The 12,567-nt window shown below is 35.3% G+C and overlaps 1 long non-coding RNA gene across 4 annotated transcripts in view; it reads left to right on the forward strand.

Annotated features, from left to right (window-relative positions):
• LOC145694930 (uncharacterized) overlaps window positions 1-12,567 on the forward strand; it is a 230,717-nt gene that overhangs the window by 32,170 nt on the left and 185,980 nt on the right. Inside the window, exons 1-2 of one of the 4 annotated variants that reach the window (XR_014133072.1) lie at window positions 4,087-4,289; window positions 11,838-12,305. The exons of 1 other annotated variant lie outside the window; for it this stretch is intronic. This is a non-coding gene — a long non-coding RNA (uncharacterized LOC145694930). Of the gene's footprint in view, window positions 1-4,086; window positions 4,290-11,837; window positions 12,306-12,567 lie in introns of those variants that run through there. 2 more of the 4 variants (XR_014133073.1, XR_014133070.1) reach the window with 2 other exon arrangements.

Here is a 12,567-nt window from a genome sequence, read left to right on the forward strand (position 1 = left end):
AGATCCGAAACTTTGGATCCGGATCCTAGATCCGAAACTTTGGATCCGGATCCAAGATCCGAAATTTCGGATCCGGATCTTATAGGATCCAGATATCCGAGATCCGGATGCGTCTGGCCATCCCTAGTATCAAATATATATCTAAGTTAATTTGAATAAGAACTTCGTGAACAACAACGGCTGAGTTAAAACCACGAAACTGAAATGATACATTCCAGAACACTCTTCTTTCATAACCTCAATTTAAGTTGTTGTGGTGGACAAACACCGTGCTCGTGGGTTTTCTCGGGGTTGTCCCGTTTACTCCCACTTTCTTCATTCCACCATTTCATTCATTTCTCACCATCACCATCTCCTTTAGCCTAACCGGCATAATCGTGGAACTCAAAACTCAAAGATTTCATTTTCATTTTCAATTTAAGTTGTACAGCGGTGGACACTTCTAAATGGTACACCTTAGCCGTAAATCTCCATATGGCTGTACCATTTAGAAGTGTCCACCGCTGTACATGTTTAGAAGCAGATCTATTCCCAGTCATCCTAATTATAAAGGGAAACTTTTTGTCTGACAATCACGATATCATGGAATGTTAGGAGTATACAATCTTTGTAATGTTGATTGTAGAAATACTATGGGTGCAATGAGAAATACTTACATCATATTTAGGCAGCCTTTGAATTCCTTAAAAAGTATGGAATGGAGCTTTTAGGATGTTTGGTGCACAAACTCAAAATAAATACATAAATAAAAAGTTAAATTATAAATAATTAGAGTATTTAATTAAGCACAATTTTAAGTTATAGTGCACAGCAGGCGGGCTTGGATTCAATAAATAGTAATTGTTTTATAGGAAAGTATTCTAAATATGAAAACTGATGGAAATGAAGGGTGATAAAGGAAGGTGTATGAATCTCGATTCCAATGCTGGTTGCTCCCAGCACACGTTAAAATATTTAAGCACTTTCTTCCAACGTATCTTTCTTCTAACATATTTAATAAATTCACACTTTTTTATTCTAGTAGTAATAGGTATAAATTATCTTCTTTCTGGACGTTTTTTGATTACAGGGGCTAATTTAAGGGGGATATTGTGTCTCGTATGTTCCAACATGTCCATAAAAACTTTTAATGTACTGACTTTATTTTTTAAGTTTCTAAGAAGGATGGTTACATAGGACTGATTAAAAGCTCCACATATTTGCCTCGATGCCTCTTCATTCCTTTCTCAACATATGATTATCCAGAGCATGTATTAAAATGGTTATCCTCTTCCGAAGATGAATCAGATACGGATTTTCACGGTTATATTTTAAAGTTTTCTGTATGGTAAAATCCATAAGATTGAGAGGTCTACTAACCTAGTGCAAACTCCATACGACTCTTTCTTCCAGTTTCAAAACATTGTCCAACTGGATTCAAACGCGTACTTCAAAAAACAATACCATAATTGCTTCTTGAAATTATAATCCTTCATAAGTTCAGAATCAGATCGAAATATTTACTTTATTATTAGTTTCTTATGACAATAAGGCATAATTGGAGAGCTCAGTGTACAAAGGATTCAAGTCCATTTTTGGTCCTTTTAGATATGTAAATAACTATTATAATATTTAAAAAAAAAATCCGCATTTTCACTTTTCCATATATTTAAAACGGAGCATACAAATTTTATCTCTCTTTTTCTAACAACTTTGGTATTTGGACTTAACTCTTTTGTGCTCTGAATGCCCCAATTATCTACTCATTTTGTTTTTATTGTCAGATTTTCTGATGACTGTAGCGTTAAAAATGTTATTTACTCTATCCCACTATTACGAAAGAATAAAAAATCATTTGCGTTAATTTTATTTGGCAACATTCTGATCGTCTATGATTTAATAATGAGCCAAATGAAACATTAAACTTATATTTAGTCAAGATATTAAGCAAATTCAACGGGTAGTCAACCACATTGTCTCTACGTAATTATAGTACTCCATTCCAGTAAACGTTACACTATAATGCACTATAGATTAAATTCTTTCTTCAATTACAAAAAATCGAAATTTTCCTTTCTGCTCTACCTGATCTACTGTATGTTGACCACTTATACCTTTGATTGCTACGTACTTTTCGTGTTTTGGGATTCAATCAACGTTTAAGACACGGAGAAGGTAGGTGGTTGTGATTGACGAGCCGGATCGTTTCTTTCTTTGAGTTTAGCGAACAATGCAGGCATCAACTTAGGAGAATTTTGTTTCTCTCTTTAGAGCACAGATCTTTTGATTAGATCTTTTGGTTCGTTTGTATTCAGAGTTTCTGCCAATACGGACGAACTAGAGATTCTTTCTTTACTTTTGGTAGCTTTCTACCATTCTTCCACCTATGCAACTGTGGTACTTCCAGAAAACTTCTTCGTCTGTTGACCTCCTTGGAAACTCAAACTCTTGTGTGTGTCCTCCACTTGCGTCTTTCATTTTGGCCCCTTCTGGTAAAGTCTCTCCTCCTTGGTTTCCGAAGCATCTCTGACAAACTGGATTAAATCCAATAACCGGCGGTAATTGCTGACTTCTAAATTCCAGACCGCAAGTGAATCTAAATTGCTAATGAAGCTACAGGCTGTGTCGGCTGGGGACCTCGTCCTGGTTCCTGGAGACGTGATGTTCTTGGCTGCAACGTGCCTGGACTCCAGGAGCAGATGGTGATTCTCTCGCTTTTCTTTTTCCTTTCTTTCTTTTTAACCCTATGCTTGCTTGGAATCTGTTGGTTGGTCGGTTGGATTCAGTTGAATGCATGCTGAGTCTGAATTCTTATTTTTCTTCTTCAGTCTTCTTGTCTGTCCTGAATTGCATATGTATCCAACCATCTCTCTCTTTCTCTTCTAGCTAAAGCCTAGAAAGGATCAGCAATCATAAAGCGTCCAATTGGGGTATTCAAATAATGTTGACAGAATAGAATTAGTAAAGCATAAATAAATGATATTTGAAAGGTATACTAATTACCAGTAGTAATTGTAACAATTCGTTTTCTAGCACACACAGATACACTGTCATAAACGTGCTGTCTGCCTAATCAGTCTGGCTAATCAATTGCTTTCAATGGCTATCGTATACGTGAGCGGCTCGGGGGAAGACCATAAGCGCCACTTCCAACTTTAATTATTAGGTGTATATACAGGGTGGCCCAAAGTAGGTATACAGTACCGTACTGATCAGTTCATTGCATTTTATATTATTTCATTTCATTGCATTTTATATATATTATATATATATATAAATTCGATTGCTGTAATGTAAAACAAAATCAATAATGAGCCAGTAAAGCCTACTAGCAAGTTTGTTTTTCTTGTTTGGTATGTTATCAGTCATTTGAATCTTCGACTATCGTAGATGACAGTGGCAATAATAGACTGAAATACTGTGACGTCACATCCTCTTCGCTGCTATGGCGATTGCCATTTTATTTTCTATACAAACACGAGCGATGGCTAAGAAATAACTCAAAAATGGTTATGTGTTATGTACCTGATTGTAAACATTATAGCGATAGGGACGCTTGTAAATTTTTTACATTCCCCATGAATGAAGTAGAAAAAAGGAGGTGCAAAAAACAATTAGGTAAGTAGTATTTAGTTTTGTAGAGAGAAACATATAGGCCTATATTAACAAGTATTAAAATGAAATCAGTGTAAGTTTACATTCCCTATGAAATGTTCTTTTTCATATCATACTTTTGTTTATTTTTCATTTTGATATTAACAATATCTGTCAAAGTGTAAGTTTAAAATTTTCACTCAGTGGTATGGATATTATACAGTATTCCAAGCACGAAGAATTACTGTTTTAACAAGTTTTTAAAAATATGTGCAGAACCACTCATGATTAGTTGTTTCTTGTTCCACCAACTTCACTTCGTCCTCAAAGTATTAGAAAATTCTAAATAATTTCACAGCCATTGTTTGTATGCACATGAAACTACACAACACCTCATACTTCAACTCACGTTTGTGTAGAAGACAAAATGGCGATCACCATGGTAACGGAGAAGAAATGACGTAATCACTATTTCAGTCTATAATCAACTATGCAGAAGGGGAATGGACTTTGTCCACTTTATCAGTTGGAGGAATCTTGAAACCTGTGGTGTAGACTGAGAAAATCCTGATTTGAATATCTCTGGCAGAGAATAAATAATTATTGTGACGGTTGATCTGGATACTCAAGTGCGCAGGACAACTCAAATTAACACGGTGGAATGTTTAAGGAAGTGGTATAGGTAGAATGGTGGCGGACATGTAAAACATGTTCAGGTAATGTGATGCTAATCAATGAGTTAAGATTTTCCAGCCTCTTGTAAATTCAAATGTAAATATGATGAAATATTAAGCTTAGCATATAAATGTGTCAAATGATCTTAGGTCTTGGAAGTTCTTTATCATCTGTCTGCCACTGTTAAGCAGGGCTACAACTAGAGGGGAGCAAGCGAAGCATGTACCCCGGGCATGTAGTTGGAGGATAAAAGGGTATTGATATATATATAAACTGAGGGCGCCTAATTTCGTGTTTGCCCCGGGTGACACAAACTCTAGTTGCGGGTTTGCTGTTGAGTCAGTGAATTGATATTACGGCATGTGTTAAGTTGTATTTTTACTCCATTTTCTTAAACAATCTTAAATGTCAACATAGGCTATTCCTTTGTATTGCTAATAAAATCACACTTTTTTTTGACAAGTAAATGCCATAATATTGCATCAAAATTAGTAGTATGAAAACTAGCCTATTAACCCATAACTTTTCATTTAATTTCAGAATAAAAGAACTGAATTGTTTAGAAGTAAATAGGTAAAAGACTGTTAGGATGAAAACATGCACAAAATATATGGAATAAAACATATTTGGCTCACATCTCTGTGGAGCTGTTTGTTAAATTATCAGAACCATAGCGAGGAAAGGGAGGGGGCTGGTGAACCAGGGGATAACTGTGGTGCAAAGTGTAACGAGGTGCAAAAGTCTACTGACTACATTCATTTCCTCCTATTTGTGTAGGGAGAACGCCCTAGAACTTTAATCCTATTTATTTTCCGTTATAGACCGAGCAACGAACATAAAAATGTAGAAAGTAAGTCATATAATACGTACAAAGTACAAACTAATAAATTTCCAGGGCCTTTCTTATAGATCAGAAATCTACATGGTCAATTTTTCAGTCATAGTTGTCAACCACTCTAATTTGTGTCATATGAAAGCTCTTGAAACCAATAAATTAGTTTATTTAAAATAATGTTTGCTAAGTATTACTTGGAGCCCAATAACGAATCCAAAAAACAAATATGTCATCGATTTACAAAAGAAAAAAAAAAGTACTTAACACCTTTTGTCGTAGTAGTGAGCTAAAAGGTTAACACGCACTTGTTCGATGAACGTTTCATCTGTTGAACTTTAACTGTAACTCGAATTAGAATCCATTGTTCAGTTCTAGGCATGCTTGTCCCAAACCATAACATGCACCAGGAGTAGAGTAACTGGGTATCTGCCGTTCGTTCTTCAGTTTATGCTAGAGTTTGCAGTTTTACCAATTACTAGAATCAAGACGTAAGATGTTTTTTCCCTATTTGAAGGATTTTATCCATCAACACTCTTTATATTTATTGTTTCTTCAACTTCTTTTAAGTTAGAATCCCTTCTATAGGAGCCTCTTGCGAGTGATAAGAACCAGGAACTAATAGTCTTTACCTTCTATTACTACATGATGACCTGAAAGTTAGGCAAGGGAGTCCACGTCACGACAGCACATTGAGAATCAGTAGCAATTTCAAATTTTCCCTTAGGGAGGAATTTCAATACACGAGGATTAAATGTAGTACTGCGAAAATACTAATGACCTACATTTAGCATGAAGCAGATCTTATGCTTTATGGAGATTCTTAGCTCCAGGAGCAATTTCCACCTCACTCCATTCTCTGAAATCCTCACTGCTGCAAATCTTTTATACGAAGTACTCATTGTCATATTTGTTTCAGTGACGTATTTTTTGTTATAGAGGCAGCATCATGAAATAGTCAGGGATATATATATATATATATATATATATATATATATATATATATATATATATATATATATATATATATATATATATATATATATATATATATATATATATATATATATATATACTCGGTGTTCTTTCCGTACATCACCAAAATAAAGAAAAAAGGACTCATTGAAAGTCGAGCAAACACTCAAAAAGCTGTCAGATGATGAAATTCAGTTATCAGAAAAATGAGTTAGTTCCTTATTTTTTTTGACAGACTTTTCATGAGCAATCTTCATAACGCATAAGCAATCTCCTTTCAGTGCTCTGTTTTGACCTGCGAAACTTTGCTTTCCAAGTAGATATCTCGGTAGATATAAAAAGCTTTGTCTTCTTTCCTCTAGCCTTTTCACAACGAGACAAAATGTTTACTTACATCTTGAAGGGTGTTCAGATTATGCGCTGTCGCATTTGATGCAAGAATGTGTGTATATATACTTCGAAAACAAAGAGACTTCTTTGGGTTTTAAGTCCTTTTATTTTGTTCTTCCGAAGCGGTTTGGTAAGCTTAAATAATATCCAGGTACTTTTTTTTTTTCTTAGTTGGGGATATAAAATATCTTGAGTTTGTTTCTTTATGTAAATCAAACTCAAATATTGTCAGTTTGATTTCTTTCTTCCCCTTCATTTTTCGAGGAACGAAAAAGAAGTGTGTTCTTATGAGTCGAATAGTTTATGCGAGAATGGCGGATATCTATCTGTCTGTCTGTATGACGTAGCTATATTTACTTCCTTCTTTCTTTTGGACTCAGGAGGAGGAAGTAAAAACAGAAGAGAAAATTATGGTCTAACAGACTGAACTGAAGAAGGTTTGTCTGTCTGTTGCATCGTTATTTGAAGTGGTGCTGTGATGTCTGTAAGATTACGTGACATGAATATCAAGTTTGCACCTGTCCAGAAGGATTTCTGGTGAAAAAGGATGTTAACAACACGCAGCAAAAAAAAAAAAAAAAAAAAAAAAAAAAAAAAAAAAAAAAAGTAAATAAATAAACGAAATAGAGAGAGAGAGAGAGAGAGAGAGAGAGAGAGAGTTGATTTAAATATAGTTTTTTAGAGAAAAAGAGTCCTCTGCCTTTTGCTTGTAATATCTGAAGCTAAAGAAAAGAAAATGGTTGTGTACTGTTTATGAGCCAAGCCAGGGTATTCATATTCAAAAATGGACTCAAAAGAAGTTAAAAAGCAATCCAACAACGAAACAAGCACCTGTGCAAGTGAAGCAATGAACACATTTAATAAGTTGGTTTTTGGTGTTGCCAGTGGGGTAGACACGAACTTCCAAAAGAAACGGGTTTGTTGGCTGGTTGGTTCTGGAATGACGAAAGGCGTGTCTAACAAGTTCTGTATAAAATATACGTAGAATACTTATCTTAGGTGCAGGTCACGCTTCAAACGCTTTGAGCAAAAATTTCAGTCAAGTGTAAAAATAGATTTAAAAATAATAACAATCCAATGTGATGCAACTGCTATTTAACACTGAACACGAGCGGGCTGAGTGCTACTATCATTTACTATGCATGATGAATATTTAACAATATATATATATATATATATATATATACAGTGGTGCCCACCCCCCCTCATGTCCATGACGCACCCCCCCCTCAATTGTCTATCCGTAGGTGTTCTTCCATGAAAAAACAATCTTTTCGATTAATTTTTACACCCCCTCAAACATATTTATATAGATTTTTAACCCCCCCAAATATTTCAATGACGCAGTTTGCGTCATAGCCCCCCCTTGTGGGCACCCCTGATATATATATATATATATATATATATATATATATATATATATATATATATATATATATATATATATATATATATATATACCTTTTCTATATAATTCTTTAGGTCTGATAGTATACCAGAAGGATGGCAACTAGAGGAATGCCAACTTCACTTTATATCAATATGTTAAAATTAACAGCCAGTACCTCAATTAGATGTTCCTATCATGTACGGTATATTCATAGGACATGGCGATGTTACTAGGTATGACATCACGAATAACAACAAATATCAGTTGTATATATGAGATATGATCAAAAAGCACGGTGAATTATTTTATTAGAGACAAAGTAATAAGCTTCCATGGAATTTGATTGAATCTCCTTGAAAGCAATGCACTTATCCCAACGTTGAATCCATGACTGGAAGCATTTCTGAAAGGCTTCTTCTGGAACGGGGTTCAGCTGTTCTGTCGTGGCCCTCTCAATGTCAGGAATGATGTCAAAACGTTTTCCTTTAAGCATGGTTTTAATTTTTGGCAAGAGCCAGAAATGCCATGGACATAAAACTGGTGAGTAAGGTGGATGTAGACAGGAACACTTTTTCCGGCCAAAAACTCGCAGATCAAAAGCAAGGTGTGGCGCGGAGCATTTTCGTGGTGAAGAAGGTAACCATTTGCTCATTTACTTGGCGATTAAAATGCTTTTCATGGACCCATACGAGATGTTTAGTTCTTCAGAAAGCTCTCGAATAGTCATTCGCGAGTTTGAACAAATCATTTGTGTAAGTTTTTGCACGTTTTCATCTGTTTATGACGTCGAAGCACTTCTTGATCGTTGCTCGTTTTCAACCAACTTTTGCTGCTTTTGAATGACTCACCATTTGTAAAGTCCACAATGCCACCGCTTCATGGGCATACACTGATTTTGACATTTCGTGAGATTTTATTGACACTATTTTTGCAGTTTTGAACAAAATTTAATGTTGGCGAGTGACAGACATTCTTAACACGTCCTCACTCTCCTGCCTGTGAAAGCCAACTAGTAACATGTCATAACTCATTCAAACTCGACATTGACTGTACGAAAGATTTAGGCTACCGGGCTTACTAGTTGAAATGGATACAGCAACATCGATAGATGACACTGTGCAGCTACAGTCACTATACTTTTTGATCACACTGTGTACGTGTACAGACATAAAATGCCATTTAGCGAATGTCACACAACAAGACTCAATATGTAAGCAATCAATTTTAAGTGCATATTTTATTAGTAATTTCTAAATTTTAGCCTTCAATGTGAATAAGCAATGCGTATAACATTGCTTAAAGAATTAACGAGTTGAGGTATGCTATTTCTGGACCAATGTGTGCCCAACAATACAGTACAGTCGTTATGTCAAAGGGGAGCAGGAAAATTCGGTGTAGGAAATTTCGGTGTAGGAAAATTCGGTGTAAGAAAACTCGGTGTAGGAAAATTCGGTGTACAGAAAATTCGGTGTACGGAAAACTCGGTGTGGGGAATGTTCGGTGTAAAGAAAGATTCGTTGTTGTAGACCGTAGGATTTATTAAAAACTCAACTTTGAGGATAAATGAGCGTATTAGTTTTAAGTTCAAACTTTGTGTATAACGTACTTTTACTGTCTGCTATACCAAATTTTGAAAAATTGTGATAGTGAAATAATTTGAATTCTAGATTTCGATGGATTTTAGCATTTCATGGCCCTTACATGACGAGAAATTTGTTTATTGATGTCCGTTTGTGTGATTTAGCGAAGCGATCATCGCTACCAATCGACATTTCATTTAAAACTTAAGTTTTTATGCTGTTTTGGAGGATGTCTCCTAGAATTTTATATTAAAAAAAAAAAGTAGGTTACTAGACGGGTAAAGTTGAAAATTGTAGATTTTTCAAAAATGTTCTGACGATTTTATGTCTATTTTATAAATAAATATTTAAATTTAAATTCTTCAAAAACGACATAGTTTATTTATGTTACTCAAAGGTGTAAAAATAAATGCCTCAACTAAAGTATCTACGCCTGATTGGAGGAGAAGTCAATAAGGAGTCAATAGGGTTGCAGTACTTGTTTACCTTAACTTAAGGCAAACAAACTAAAGTTCCTGATTGGAGGAGAATAAAACTATTTGTACAAATATTATATGATAAAACCATCCTGCTTTATATTGCCCTTTCCACTAAGACTTTTTTGATCAATATATTTTTGCATCTTACATATGTATATGCAGAGTGATACTCCCGGATTCATTGGGCTCTAGAATTTCCAACTGAAGTCCGGTTTTCATGAGGTTTGTTGCAAATTATCAAGGGAGAATGGGAGATTTATGGGACTATGTTTACTGGTTTAAATTCATCCGGGGTAATATCGAGCAGGCCGCAAGAAAAACAGCAAATATTCGCCATTGTACGTTACAGTTCGAATGAGATATTGGATATTTGAAGCGAAATTGAAGAATACAAATTAAGTGTTAGTGAGAATACAAATTAAGTGTTAGTGAAATGAAATGAAATCTTTAAGTTTTATGTCCAACAACATCCGCCAGCGGTGTCCGATGCTTCCCTGCCTTACTCAGAAGAGATCCTGTTTCCTGCAATTTATTCACTAGCGACCATATTATGTTTCTGTTTGGGGCAGAACGTGAGGCAAAGTTGCGTGTAGCTGCCCTTCGCGTAGCAACAACAGATCCCAGCCTCTAAAATCTTTTTAACGATAAAATCACGTTGCTCCAAAGAGTACATTATTGTAACTGTGTCCTGATCATATTGGTACAGTAGCACAGCATAATTCTCAATACGAAGGCCCTGTTTCCTGTTTCTTATTGACCGTCGCGAGGTTGCCATCTAACGAAGAAACTCAAATCTCCATACCGCACCTCACCTAATTCCAATTCGGTACAGTGGAGAATATTTGCTACTTTTCTAGAGGCGCGGCCTATATTACCCCAAATGAATTTAAACCAGTAAGCATAGTTCCATAAATCTTCCAACGTTCCTTGATCATTTGCCACAAACCGCATGAAAATCGGACTTCAGTTAGAAGATCTAGACCTCCAAATGAAATCCGTGAGTTTTAAAAGAATAACCTTGTATATGTTCTATGATGTACTATATAGGAAAGGTGTTTTTAGTTGTTCCTATAACTATTCTCTGAACTTATAGTTGTAATTGTTTTATTTCTGACAAAAAGTGTCAGCTTCATTGTGTGATGAAAAGTAGTTTATAGTAATACCCCGCAAAAGACATGCAAGAGGTATTGGACTCAAGGCAGAAAAATAGATTTGCTTTTCTTGAAATAGGTAATAACATTTTATTCGTTACATTATATGGTTTTCGTTTTCACAATATGGAATGTCGTAAATTATCGTAAGTGGTAATATTCAATATGCATTACACCGAATCTACCTTACACCAAAATTTCCCCACACCGAGTTTTCCGTACACCGAATTTTCTGTACACCGAATTTTCTGTACACCGAATTTTCCTACACCGAGTTTTCTTACACCGAATTTTCTTACACCGAATTTTCCTACACCGAATTTTCCTAGACCCATGTCAAAGTAGTTCAAAATATTTCTTGTAAAGATCGCGACAATAAATTATTTAAAGTCGTCTCGTCATAAAAGAATTATTTTATTCTAGTTCGAAAGAATCAAAGATACCGAATACCCTCAAATTGATGATTGCTTTTGAACTATCAGCATTCGATATAATAGACTCCAGTTTAGAATAGAGTTCCCTCGCTAGTTATATGATTAGCGTATTCGCCTTTGTCGCTGGAGACCCGGGCTCGATTCCTGGTGGAAGATTGTGTAGTTCGGATTCCATATTAAGCTGTAGGTCCACGTACCATATATCCACGGTGCTGAAAGGATCAATAAACCCAAATCCAAGCAACCAACTTACTTTAGGATAATTTTCTTTGATAAGAAAAGAATTTTAAAATGTGTAAAACCACAACGAAATATAATTTTATGATTACTGTTTCCATGGCCCTACTTTCCTTTCCAGGAAGAGAACTATTAAGAACGAAGAAGAAGAAGAAGAAAAGAAACAAAACCTGTATAGAACTCAGAGTAATATCACTTCATCGTAAGCATCAGTATAAACCTGATTGTAAGGAGCAAAGGTCAAGCAGATACGTGGTCAAGGATGTCAAAGGTTGAATTTAAATGACACTGGGATTGTATGTTTAGACTATGATAAACCAGTCATAAATATATAAATAAACGCTGAATATGTTTTATACTTTTTTTTAAAAATTCTAACATTCTATTTAGGTTTTGTAGTTTCCATCTACAGCAGCGATATCGGTCCCACAGACCTCGTGCGGGTAGAAAAATAGAGAATAATTCCCTATATTCATGAAATGAAATGTAATCTTTCAGTTTTACATCGTACGGTATACTATGTGGGCTAAAGGAGACGGTAATGATGAGAAATGAATGAAAGTGGTGGAATGAAGAAAGTGGGAGGAAATGGGAGAAAACCCACACTCACAGTGCTTGTCCATCACAAAACCCAGTTGACCCGAGCGGGGTTTGAATTAGGGACCTCTCACACTAGAGGTGAACGCTCTATCATTGATCCACTGCGGTCTTCTCTACTATATTCCCGATCTACTATATTCAGAACATATATAGTACTATATAAAGCAGGAATTACATATGAGCGTAGAAAATACTCCAAATGTCAAGGTTGTTTAAAAAAGTACTGAGCCTTTGAAGGTCAAAATAGAACA

The sequence above is a fragment of the Thermobia domestica genome, chromosome 9 (assembly GCF_964235325.1).
Source record: "Thermobia domestica chromosome 9, izTheDome1.hap1.1, whole genome shotgun sequence".
Classification (NCBI taxonomy): Eukaryota; Metazoa; Arthropoda; class Insecta; order Zygentoma; family Lepismatidae; genus Thermobia; species Thermobia domestica.